General features: G+C 38.5%; 1 protein-coding gene across 5 annotated transcripts in view; it reads right to left on the bottom strand.

Moving 5' to 3' along the window:
• The window catches only part of Plekhb2 (pleckstrin homology domain containing B2), a 102,119-nt gene that overhangs the window by 57,453 nt on the left and 30,806 nt on the right, over positions 1-13,860 (bottom strand). For 2 of the 5 annotated variants that reach the window (XM_063258777.1, XM_063258779.1), the window contains exon 1: positions 13,471-13,601. The exons of 1 other annotated variant lie outside the window; for it this stretch is intronic. The gene's annotated coding sequence lies outside the window, so the exon portion shown is untranslated. Of the gene's footprint in view, positions 1-13,119; positions 13,283-13,470; positions 13,602-13,860 lie in introns of those variants that run through there. 2 more of the 5 variants (XM_063258778.1, XM_003478765.5) reach the window with 2 other exon arrangements.

The raw sequence follows: 13,860 nt of genomic DNA, 5'->3' as shown, positions 1-13,860 counted from the left end.
GACTGTGGATATCTCAGCAAGCAGGGGAGCATCGCGGGCTCCAGAGGCCCCGCGGCCTGTGGTAATTGCTCAGTGCATTCTGCCCAAAGCCCAGACTATTCGGGACCCTCCAGGCTTCCAGGTGCAGTGAAGTGGATAAGTGGGTTTGAGGCATCTACATCCGCCTCCCCATTCCGGCTGTGCTTGGAGTACTGTGGAGCTTTCAGCAAGTAGGCGGACACACGCTATCCCCGGAGCCCAGCCTACTTGGGACTCTTCCATTGGTGTGCAGAGGAGGGGCTGGGCGAATCAGGGGCACCTGCATCCACCTCCCCATGTGTCTAGAGGACTGTGGATATCTCAGCAAGCAGGGGAGCATCGCAGGTTCCAGAGGCCCGACGGCCTGTGGTAAGTGCTGAGTGCACTCTGCCCAAAGCCCAGACTGTTCGGGACCCTCCAGGCTTCGGGGTGCAGTGAACTGGATAAGAGGGTTTGAGGCATCTACATCCGCCTCCCTATCCCGGCTGTGCTTGGAGAACTGTGGAGCTTGCAACAAGCAGGTTGGCGAACAGTGTCCCTGAAGCCCAGCTTATCTGGAACTACGGAGTTCTAAACAGGCAGAAGAGGGCCATTGGTTCTACAGGCTCAGTGGCTTGGGGTAACGGGGTGCCAGAGTCTCAGGAGCTGCGAACACAGAAGGGGATTTCCAAAAGACCTTGAGGAAGCTTTCAAATAACACGTGAAACACAGAAACATAGGAAAATGACAAAATGAGAGACCAAATCACAACCTCAAACCTCCAGCCCATCTCAAGAAACCCTAGGAGCAATGTATATAGACGAAAATATATGCCATTCACCTCAAATATCAGACACAATAGCTACTGAAATTAACAAGCAACTCCAGGAAGCTTTAAAGGAAATCAAACTCGAAATAATCTCCCAGGTAAAAGAAAAAATAATACAAGAAATGAAAGAGATTCTGAATACATCTAAAGAAAACACAGTTAAAAAATTGGAGGAACTAAACAAAAAGATAGAATCCCTAGATGAGCAATATAAGAAACAAACAGAATACATAATGCAGATGCACAGAGATATACAGGAAATAAAAAACTCCACTGAAAATTGTAAAAACCGCCTCAATGAAAGTGAAGATAGAATTTCAGAACTTGAAGACAGGATTGCAGCTAGTGAACAGGAAAGATCTTTTAAAAATAACAAGGAATCAGGAAACAACAATTCAAAAACTGCAACACGATGCAAAGAAGAATAACATAAGAATGATAGGGATTAATGAAAAAGAAGGAGACAACATAAAGGATGTCAAGAGGATATTTAGAGAAGTAATAGCTAAAAATTTCCCAAGCATGAGATCAGAAACCGACATCAGGATCAGAGAAGCATATAGAACTCCAAATAGTCTTACCAAAATAAAACTACACCCAGACATATAATAATCACCATCCCAGAAATCCAACACAAGAATAGATTATTAAAAGCAGTCAGAGAGAAAAGACAGATCACTTATAAAGGAAAACCTATCAGAATCACAGCAGACTTCTCATCACAAACAATAAAGTCAAGAAGAGCATGGAGTGAAGTATTCCAGATCCTAAAGCAAAATGATTTCAAACCTAGACTGATGTATCCTGCAAAACTATCATTCAAAATTGATGGTGAAATATAATACTCCATGACAAAAAACAGCTGAAGAACTTCATGAACACCAAACCAACATTGCAAAAAATGTTGAAAGACAGTTTAGATACACAAAGGAAAAAACCACTAAGCAAAGCAGATAACAAAACAGAACAGAAAGATAAAGATGCAACAACAGAGAGATAACATGTCAACAAAAAACCAGCATTTAACAGTAATAATCATTAATGTAAATGGTCTCAATGCACCAATCAAAAGAAACAACTGGCAGAATGGATCAAGAAACAAAATCCAACCATATGCTGTTTACAGGAAACCCATCTAACCCAGAAGGATATTCACAGAGTGAAAGTCAAAGGATGGAAAACAATACTTCATGCAGCAGGAACCCAAAAAAAGCAGGAGCCATTCTGTTTGCAGACAACATGAACTTTAAACCAACAATGACCATAAAGGACAAAGAAGGTCACTACATACTCGTTAGGGGAAAACTCCAAGAGGAAGAGATAACTATCTTAAATATATATGCACCAAACTCCAGAGCACCCAGTTATATAAAACAACTATTAACAGAAATGAAAACTCAAATTATCAGTAACACAATTGTAACAGGAGACGTTAATATGCCATTGACACCAAGGGACAGATCAACCAGACAGAAAAGCAACAAAGAAATAACAGAACTGAAGCACACCTGTGAATAAATGGACTTGATAGACATATACAGAGTGTTCCACACAACAACATCAGAATACACATTCTTCTCAGCAGTACATGGATCATTCTCTAAAATAGACCATATATTAGCTCACAGAACATATTTAAACAAATGCAAAAGAGTTGAAATCCACCTTACATGTTATCAGATCATAGCACTTTGAAATTAGAAATTAATGATAAAAGACATAGCAAAATTCTCGCAAACACATGGAAACTGAATAACACACTCTTGAGTAATCAGTGGGTCACAAAAGAAATTAAAGAAGAAACTAAACAATACCTAAAAGAAAATGAAAATGCAGATACAACTTACCGGAATTTGGGGAATGCAATGAAAGCCGTCCTCAGAGGAAAATTTATTGCACTGAGTTCCCACATCAGGAAAACAGAATGAATACAAATAAATAACTTGATGCTACACCTCAAACAGCTAGAAAAAGAAGAGCAAGTCAAGCCCAAAGCAAAAAGAAGACAGGGAATTTTTTATAAAAATCAGAGCAGAAATCAATGCAATAGAGACTAAGAAAACAATCCAAAGAATCAACGAATCAAAGAGTTGGTTCTTTGAAAGAATAAATAAAATCGATAAGCCCCTAGCCAACCTTATTTAAAAAAGGGAAGAAGAAAAAGCTCAAATTCATGCAATAAGAAATGAAAAAGGTGAAATCACTACAGACCCAATAGAAATACAGAAGATCATCAACACCTATTTCGAAAACCTCTACTCCCAAAGGTTTGATAACACAGAAGAAATAGACAGATTCTTAGAAACATATGAAGTACCAAAGCTAGATCAAGAGGATGTAAAACTGTTGAATAACCCAATCTCTGTTGATGAAATTGAAAATGTAATTAAGTCCTTACCTACAAAGAAGAGCCCAGGCCCAGATGGATTCACTGCAGAATTCTACAAGAAATACAAAGAAGACCTAATGCTGACACTCCTCAAACTATTCAATGAAATCGAAAGGGAAGCAAGCCTTCCTAAGTCATTCCTGGAAGCAAATATTACTCTAGTACCAAAACCTGAGAAAGACCCAACTAAAAAAGAGAACTATAGACGGATCTCCCTAATGAACATAGATGCAAAAATCCTCAATAAAATATTGGCAAATGGGATGCAGCAAATCATCAAGAAGATTATACACCATGACCAAGTGGGATTCATCCCAGGAATGCAAGGATGGTTCAACATACGTAAATCAATAAATGTAATGTACCATATCAATAAACGCAAAAGTAAGAATCACAGGCTCATTTCTATAGATGCAGAAAAAGCCTTCGATAAGGTCCAACATTCATTCATAATAAGAACTTTACAGAAAATTGGAATAGATGGTCTTTACCTCAATATAATAAAGGCCATTTAGGACAAACCAACAGCCAGCATCATACTAAATGGCCAAAAATTGAAAGCCTTTACTTTAAAATCAGGCACAAGACAAGGATGTCCTTTATCACCACTCCTATTTAATATAGTACTGGAAGTACTAGCCAGAGCAATTAGGCAAGAGAGAGAAATAAAAGGGGTAAAGATAGGAAAAGAAGAAGTTAAATTATCATTGTTTGCAGATGACATGATACGCTACATAGAAGACCCCCTAAACTCCATTGAAAGACTCTTAGACACAATAAATAAATTCAGTAATGTATCTGGATACAAAATCAATACTCAGAAATAAATAATATTCCTATACACGAACAACAAAATCACAGAGAGGGAAATAAGAGAAACCACACTCTTAACATTAGCAAGCAAAAAAATGAAATATTTAGGAATTACTCTTACGAAAGAAGTGAAAGACCTATACAGGGAAAATTATAATACACTGAAAAAAGAAACGGAAGATGATCTCAGAAAATGGAAAGACATCTCTTGCTCGAGGATAGGAAGAACAAACATTGTTAAAATGGCCATTCTCCCAAAACTGTTATACAGATTCAATGCAATCCCAATAAAAATACTATCAACATACCTTACAGATCTAGAGAAATCACTCCTAAAATTCATCTGGAACCAGAAGAGACCTAGAATAGCAAAGGCAATTCTAACCAGCAAAGGCAAGGAAGGAGGCATCACAATGCTTGACTTGAAGTTTTACTACAAAGCATCAGTAGTAAAATCAACATGTATTGGAATCAAAACAGAGCTGAAGATCAATGGAATAGATTAGAAGATACAACCACAACTACAAACAGACTCAACCACCTTATCTTTGATAAAGGAGCCAAGCAGGTTCACTGGAAGAACGACAGTCTCTTTAATAAATGATGCTGGTGCTGGAAAAACTGGCTCTCCACTTGCCGAAAACTAAAGCTAGACCCATGTCTATCACCATGTACTAAATTAAAATCTAAATGGGTCAAAGATCTGAATATTAAAACAGAAACACTAAATCTATTGGAAGACAAATTGGGTAGAAACCTTGAAGACATAGGAGTAGGTAGAGAATTCATGACCAGGACTCAAACTGCACAGGAAATACTTCCCAGAATCAATAATTGGGATCACTTCTTATTAAAAAGTTTCTGCATGTCAAAAGAAATCTCCAGCATAGTGAAAAGAAAACCCACAAGCTGGGAAAAGATTTTAGTGAACTCCCTCTCAGACAAAGGACTCTTGTCTAAAACATATAAAGAATTTAAAAACTCAGACCCCCAAAATTCAAAGATCCAATCCAAAAATGGGCATCTGAGATGAATACGCACTTCTCAGATGAAGAAATACAAATGGCAAATAAATACATGAAAAAATGTTCATCATCATTGGTCATTAGAGAAATGAAAATTAAAACCACACTGAGATACCATCTCACTCCTGGAAGAATGGCCAGGATCAAGAAAAGCAACAACAACAAATGCTGGAGAGGCTGTGGGGAAAAAGGAACTCTCCTACACTGTTGGTGGGAGTGTAGACTGATACAACCTTTGTGGGAGGTCAGTCTGGAGATTTCTCAAAAAGCTGGGATTGGAAGTCTCATTTATTCCAGCTATTCCACTTCTAGGCATATTCCCAGAAGAACTGAAAGCATCATACCACAGTGATATATGTGCACCTATGTTTATAGCAGCACAATTTGTAATCGCCAGATCTTGGAAACAACCCAAGTGTCCATCAACTGAGGAATGGATAAAAAAGTTGTGGTATTTCTATACAATGGAGTATTACTCAGCTATAAAGAAGGATCACATTGAGATATTTATCAATAAATGAGCACTGCTTGAGACCATACTCATAAGTGAAATAAATCAATCTCGCATGTGTGAATACCGAATAGTTTCCCTAACGTAAGTAATGATTCAAATATATAAAAACATGTGGTAATCATGATTCCCCATTATGTGGCCTTGAAGCCTTATAAAGTTTTCACTTATTAATTGGAAAGGCTTTATTCTGGGCTTTTTGATATGGAAATATTTCAAGCTATAGTATATGAAGTTTTGTTCAAATATTTCAAGGAAAAAGACAGACACTATGGTAACTACTATTAAGTCGGGTTATTTGGTAGTGAACCACTAGGTTGCTGAAACCGTCATGCTTTGACCTGTATTGTTATATTGTTATGTCCTCTTTTATCTCAATCTCTCCCTTATTCATTAAAAAAATTATTTAGTTATTTTTTATGGTTTTTTTAATTAAGGGGAAAAATTTAAAAAATTAGCAGGATATATAATAGTAACTTTTTTTGATTTCCTATTAACTTGTTTTGAAGTCCTGTAATACTCCCACGATCTTGTTTTGACTGATTAGACTCTGTTCCATTCTGTATGGTAGTATCAAGTTTGAGGGTATAGGCAACTACTTTGAAGGCAATAAGATTCACTAAGATGCCCATTCTGGTTTGACTATTGTCTCCTTTGGAAGTCCTGTAATGTTTACAATGCTTAAGTTTTATTGGTCTTGTTCTCTACTGTTTTATTCAACTTTATAATACCTAATGAGATAGACAATTCTTTTTAAGAAAACAAGAGACATTATGGTAACCACTGTTGATAACCTTGTATTGTTTTTACACCATGTGCTATGTCTATCCTTGGTTTTGACTGACAGCTTTGTTTTGCCATATTTGACTTTATTCTCTCCCAAAGGAAAAAAAAAGTAATAAGAACTAAGGAGTAATAAAACCCAAAATGTGTAAATTTTGTTGAAAAAAAGAGAGGGGGAAAAAAAGTGCTCTAAAGGACATAACAGTAAGTGTGTTTAGGGGTGATAAATAGCTGACCATATTAATGTTTTTGCTTGGATCATTGAACACAACTGTTTGCAGTCTCACTGTTTGAATGTCCACTTTGTATGTTTTGATACTGTGACTTGAGCAACTATCTCTAAGATGATAATATGTAATCTATTAACTGGTGATTTCTTACTGTTTTGTTTTTTTTTTGTTTTTGTTTTTGTTTTTGTAGTTCTGAATTACTTGTACCCTTACACCACTTTGTTTTGTTTTGTTTTTCCTCTTTTTCCTTTTAAATAAAATTTAAAAACAAAGAAATAGAAAGTAGTTCTAAATGTGAGAGAGAAACACAATTAGGAGGATTTACTAAAAGCCTATTAAGAAGAACCACTAGGCCCTCTACCCATTCAGCAGCAACCTCCCATGATCCTATAAGATGTCCCCCTAAGAGCTCTAGGCTTGGGCACAACGCACAGATGAAGTCACTCCTAGCAGAGAAATATGGGAAATGAAGGTATTAAGCTCCCAAACTCTTCCTTTACTACACTTACCTCTATTAGACACTAGATAGGCCCAGGCCAAAAGTATACCCCAAAAGGAAAGGCCAGTGAGGATTCTTTAAAAACCCAGTTTCTGCTTTTCCCTTCAGGGAAGCTCACCAGGTGGTAAATTTTAGACAAATACAAGACTTCCTGTCAGTTTTTAGTACCTCTTCCTTAAATAGGCACAGAGAAGAAGCACCATGCAACATGTGAGGAAAGCCTAGTAACAGTGAAGCTTCCAGAGCTTTCAGTACTATAAAGAGCCCACTATGAAGGCACCCGTGCCCTGGGTCCACCACCACTGGGCTAGACCACAAAACTAGGGGTAGAGGAGGATGTGACACACTTCACAAGAATAAGACACAATGCAGGCACCAAAAGAAACCCTTAGCAGGGAAACACTACTATTATCTTCCAGCAATGATACACACTGAATCCAAAATACAAAAATAAAACTGTTCTAAAATACAAAAATTCAAAGCTCTCACAGTTGAAAAATGATAATCACGACAAAAAATTCACTTCAGCTGGGAATGTAACATAGCAGTACAGCACTTGGCAAGCACACACACATAGAAGGCCATAAGTTTAGTGCCCAGCACAGCCCAAGACACAAACAGAACAAAACAATCAAGAATGGGAGGGGCAATCCTATAATTCGGGGTGAGCAAAGAAGTAAAAATGTAGAATATAAAATACTTTGCTTACAACTGGGAAAAAATCCTAGTGAACTGCCCCTCAGACAAAGGACTTCTGTCTAAAACATACAAAGAATTTTAAAAAATCACACCCCCAAAATTCAAAGACCCCATCCAAAAATGGGCATCTGAGATGAATAAACAATTTGCAGATGAAGAAATGCAAACGGCAAATAAATATATGAAAAAATGTTCATCATCATTAGTCACTAGAGAAATGCAAATTAAAACCACACTGAGATTTCATCTCACTCCTGAAAGAATGGCCAGGATCAAGAAAACCACCAACAACAAATGCTGGAGAGGCTGTGGGGAAAAAGGAACTCTCCTGCACTGCTGGTGGGAGTGTAGACTGGTGCAACCATTGTGGAGGTCAGTCTGGAGATTTCTCAGAAAGCTGGGACTGGAAGCCCCATTTGACCCAGCTATTCCACTTCTAGGCATATTCCCAGAAGAACTGAAAGCATCATACCACAGTGATATATGTGCACCCATGTTTATAGCAGCACAATTTGTAATCGCCAGATCTTGGAAACAACCTAAGTGTCCATCAACTGAGGAATGGATAAAAAAGTTGTGGTATTTTTATACTATGGAGCACTACTCAGCTATAAAGAATGATCACATTGAGACATTTATAAATAAATGGGACGCAGCTTGAGACCATACTCATAAGTGAAATAAATCAAACTCACATATATAAATACCAAATAGTTTCCCTAGTGTAAGAAACAATAAGAATACATAAGAGTACGTGGTAATCATGATTCCCAGTCACACTGATTTGAAGCCATATAATGTTTTCACTCATTAATTCGAATGGTTTTAATCTGGGTTGTTTTATTTTATTGTCTGTGATACTACAAATAACTATTTTGAAGAGAATAAGAGCATAATAGCTAGTGCTGATTTAATATCATCCTGTTTTGAAGCCCCATCAAGTTGTTGTTCATTTGTTTCCATTGGTTCTAACATGTTGTATCTTATTATATTTTAATGTATGCAATAGTATAAGCAAATTTTTTATAGGCAAAGAGATAATATAGAAACTGATGTTCAGTTTCTGTTAGTTGGTTCTAAATACCCTGCAAGAATTTCATTCTCTTGAACAGTTTCACACTGTCTTGATAAGTTTGATGCTATAGTATACGAAGTTAGACTCAAATATTTCAAAGAAAGAGTCACTATGATAACTACTATTAATGTCAGGCTATCTGGCGGTGAAACACAATGATGCTTAAATTTTTTGGTTCTGACCGGTGTTGTTCTATTGATATGTTCTTTTTTAATCTCAATCTCCCCCCTCTTTTTTTTTTAATTAATTTATTTCTTAATATCTTTTAACTAAGGGAAAAATAAATTTAAAATAGTGCAATATATTATAGTAACTTGTTTCCCTATTAACCTGATTTGAACCCCTGTATTGTTCTCCACATCTTGTTCTGACTGATTTTATTATATTCTGTTTTGCTTAATAGTATCAAGTTTGATGGTATAGGCAACCATTTGGAAGGCAACCAGATACTGTATGATGCCTGTTATTGTTTGACCATTATCTTCTTTGGAGGACCTGTAAGTTCTCCAGTGTGGGTTTTATTGGTCTTCTGTATTGTTCTGTTCAATTCTTTTATACCAGCTGATATAGGCAACTCTTTTTAGGAGAACAAGAGACATAATGGTAACCATTGTTGATCACCTAGTAATCTCTTTTTTTTTTTTTTTTTTTTTTTGGCATTATATACAATGTCCATCCTCCTGTTCTAACTGACTCTGTTTTGCTTTGTCACACTGGGTTTTTCTTTGGTCTGTCTTGTTTTGTTTTGTTTTGTTTTGTTGGGGTTTTTTTTTTTATCTTTTTTCTTTTCCTCTTCAAAGAAAAAGTTATAACAACTGTGGGAGTAATGGAAACCAAAATGTGTGATTGTTAGCGTAAAAAAGAGAGGAAGGAAAGTGATCTAAACGATATAACTGCAAGTATATTTAAATGTGTAGGATAGAGAACCATATTGCTGAGTTTTTGTTGGATCATTGAACAGAACTGTCTGCAATCTCACTGTATTAATGTCTACTTTGTATGCTTTAATTTTGTAATCTGGACAACTGTTTCTAAGATGACAATGTGTAATCTATTCGCTGGTGAATTCTTACTGTATATTTTTTCTCTTGCAATTCTGTATTACTTCTAGCCTTTTACTGTTTTGCTTCGTTTAGTTTTGTTTTTCTCTTTAAATAAATTTAAAAAAAAAATACTTTGCTTAGAGCTGGACATGTTCTAGCACGACCGAGGCCCTAGGTTCAATGCTCAACACCAAAAGAAAAAAAAAAAATCGTATCTCCATCAACAGCGATTTTATATTCTACATCCAAAGAACATTTTTAATGTAAACAATTTAAATTATCTTCAAATATACCTTAATCAAAACTAAGATCTAGATGCAATCTACACACTTGTACTTTCCTTCTTAGGGTTGTTTCTATTTTCAAATTGGGGGAAGAACTTAGTATATACTGGCAACCGAAAGTCAAAGCATGATATCATCATATGCTTTTAAGACATTCATAGAGGCTACTTTACAAGTATGGGCTTAGCAGTAACAACATCAGTACATCAGTGTTCAAATTCTGGCTCAGTATTTATTAAATATTTTGTTTGGTTTGGTTTGGTTTTTGTTTTGTTTTGCTCTGTTTGTGTGTTGGATTGTGCTGGGCACTGAACCCAGACCCTCTGTGTGTATGTGCTTGCAAAGTGCTGAACTGCTGTGCTACCTTCCCAGCTCTACTGAATTTTTAGCTGTAACTATCACTTTTAAACTTGGGCAAGCTACTTAATTTTTTCAAGCCTTAGTTTTTTGATCCTATATAAATGAGAAATATTACCACCTACAGTCCTTAATTCGATGTTTAGGAAAAAAAGAGTAAAATAATATATAAATGTATGCCACAGTGCCTTGACAATTACTAAAAACTCAACCCATGGTAGCTGCTTCTAAAACAATTACTAAATTTCTGCATAACATTCTAGAATAGGCGCATCAGGCTGCTTCTTAAATGGCTTAGAAGACAATACATTAGAATTAAATACTGTGAAAGTCAAATTTTGAACATGCCTGTCCTAGAAGAAAACCAAAACCAGTACTTACCAAAATACACAACCAAATTAGTCTCTAAAGGAACATAATAAATATGTCTATCTCTTTGCGTTGGCATGCTGAATTCCACAGCACTTTGTAACTTATTTCAGCATTTTACTATTTGTATTCTGGAACAGGATCTAATACATAAACTAAAACACATCACACAAGTGTGTTAAGTGCTACAGTAGGTCTCCAAAAGATAAGATACAAGAAAGCTACACCAAGCACAGTCACATTGCTGTCACATTTTAAGACCTATCAAAAGTTTGAAAATGTAAACCATATTTACCAATTCAGATTGCTTTAAATTTTAATCCAATCATTTTCAAACAAATTGAATGTAAAAAGGACCAACTTACCTGGTGAAAAGACTACCTTTGTAATGAAACAGTTCTGAGCCTGAAACCGTTACTCTTTGGTATGACTTGGACAAAGTGCTAAAAACTCTAGGCCTCACACAAGACACAGTTTGTGAAATTTAAACGAGATATGGCTAAAGAGCTGTATGATTCAATAGAACTTCTAAAATTACACTATTTTGTTTCAAGAGCTCATCTTCAAGGTGACTCATTTTCAACTGACTCATAGTTTGTATCTCAGTATCTTTAGAGTGGTTGAATAGTTTAACTGTAAAAGTTGCTTCCTTCCAAAGAGGAGGAAAAATGATCTCTGTTCTTCAAGACCAAGAATTAAAACCACAGAGGACAGAAGAATTAAAACCAGTAGCACACAGGTCAGTTCACACGTGATGCTGGCCATTTCCAGCACTTGTCAGAAACAATGTCTTAACATCATGCCTATACAAGCACCATCACAGAGCAGACAAACCAAGAAGGGCTTTAAAGAGGCAACAAAGTCCCATTTTCAGCTGTCATAACCAACTTCAGAAATATACACAATAAAACGTGACTGGGACAATTGTAACTTTTTGTTACATTTTTAATAGTTCTTCTGAAGTTTTGGTGGTTACAGACATTAGTAAATCTATAATCCCTTTTAGACAGAAAACAGAGAAAGAGATAAAATATTTACACAGGGCAAGAAGCACAGCAAACCTTTAGGAGCCAGTTGAGGAAAAACCTCCACCTTCCCAAGGAAGGGTATTACAAAAGCGGTATCTGCCCTTTCTTCCCCAATGTTTTACACATTTCATAAATTTACAATCCTGGATACTATCAGAATATCTACTTATAAACTGTGCTGATAACCGTTAAGACATAATGCTCGCGAAGAACTATCATCAGTTGCCGGGTTCTTCTTCCCTAGCCTACTTCAAGGAGCAGTTACTAACCACCAGAGCACCGCCTGCTAAACACACTGCTGACACTGTCTGCTGGGAAAACTCCTGCAAAGCACATTTAACTTCTAACTCAAGATCAGCGAAAGGTATAATAAGACACCACTGCCACAGTTTAAACACAAGACACAAGGGAAGCACGAACACCTACCTGCCTAGATAGTCTCTTTCTAAGCCCCAGAATCTATCCAGCGGACCACACAGCTAAACACTTCAAGGACCCAGGGGGCACACCTGAGCCCCACGCTGTGAGTCAATCACATCAGTTCTCCCATGCACGAGAGCCGGAAGCAGACACATCCACAGCCCGGACACATACACACAAGCATGTGTGCAATTATGTATTAATCATTCATTTATCTGACAGATACCTATTTTTTTTTCCTGGCGATTGAAACTGTCTTTTGACTTGAGTTACATGTCCAATTTTTTATTTATTTTGTATTTTGAGACCAGATCTCACTAAATTGCCAGGCTGGGCTCAAACCTGCCATCCTCCTGCCTCAGCCTTGGCATACAGCCCCACACTCAAGTGTGTGGGAAAAGCGAGGGCCCTAAGTAAACAGCAGCTTGGACGAGTCATTTCCTGCACGAGAACGGACTTCCTCAAAGGTCAGAGAAAACCCCAGTGGAGTACTCCTTCCCCAGTGGAGTAGCTGCATCCTTTCCTAGTCTAGTGGGAGGCAGCGAAACACTGACTCTTCGTAGCCTTCCATCAGGGGCATCTGAATTAACCAATTTCTCTGAGTTGTTGATAATACACCAAATTCCTTTCCTCTATCGAAGCTGGAAATTTACTATTCCTTCATCTATGAAGCCTCTTCTCTATAAAATGCTCCAAGTCTAAGATTTAAAAATAAAAGTAACAATCCAGGCCGACACAAAACCCCAGACCTCGATCCAGTCTACTAACCGAATCAAATGTTCAAAACGATCCAAAACCATGCACAGCCAGGTACCTAGAACTAACAGCCAGAGTACAGCGAGCTACCGGGCGAGGTGCGGGCAGGGGCGGCACCACCCGCGGGTGCCCAGTGCCCAGTCCGGGCGGCAGCTGGCGGCCCGGGAGGCCGGAGGGGTCCCCTGCGGGCCAGCCGAGGGCAATGGCGGCCGGGGAGGGAGCGCGGGTGGCGCGGCCGGGACTTGGCGCGTACCCTCGGGGGTCGTGGGGCCCAAAGAAAGTGCGGTAAAAGGGCGGGTTCTGAAAAGGCCAGGAAGGGAGCCGGGGAGGGTCCGGGTCCCGCCAGCCCAAAGGCACAGTCACCTGACAAGGGCAAGCCGCGAGCAGAACCGGGGAAGGACCGCAGAGCCGCCCAAAGTACTCGCCCAACTCCGACTCCGCCTCTGACTGCGACTAGGCGGACCGGCGTCCGGACGTCCCCGCCGGCGCGCGTGCGCAGGGCGCGCCGGAAGTCGGCCCGGAGGGCGCCGGCCGTGTGCATCCCGGGCTGTGTGCAGCCTCGGGGTGTTCCTCAGAGCTGGGAGCTCTTGGCGCTCTCATCTTAGCTTCGAAAAGATGTTGAAATGAGTGACTATAATATAGGCAGCTAAGTCAGATTGAAATGTTATGGGCGCTCAGGGCTGGACCCCCAAAGCAGTCCATGCAGAGAGTGAGAGCACTTTACAGCGGTGGCTGGAGACGCATTCATTGAAG

The sequence above is a fragment of the Cavia porcellus genome, unplaced genomic scaffold, assembly GCF_034190915.1.
Source record: "Cavia porcellus strain 051 isolate PalLab524CR breed Dunkin Hartley unplaced genomic scaffold, mCavPor4.1 scaffold_12, whole genome shotgun sequence".
In the NCBI taxonomy this organism is placed as follows: domain Eukaryota; kingdom Metazoa; phylum Chordata; class Mammalia; order Rodentia; family Caviidae; genus Cavia; species Cavia porcellus.
Note: the sequence above shows the minus strand (reverse complement) of the source record. Positions and strands in the feature narration are given on the sequence as shown.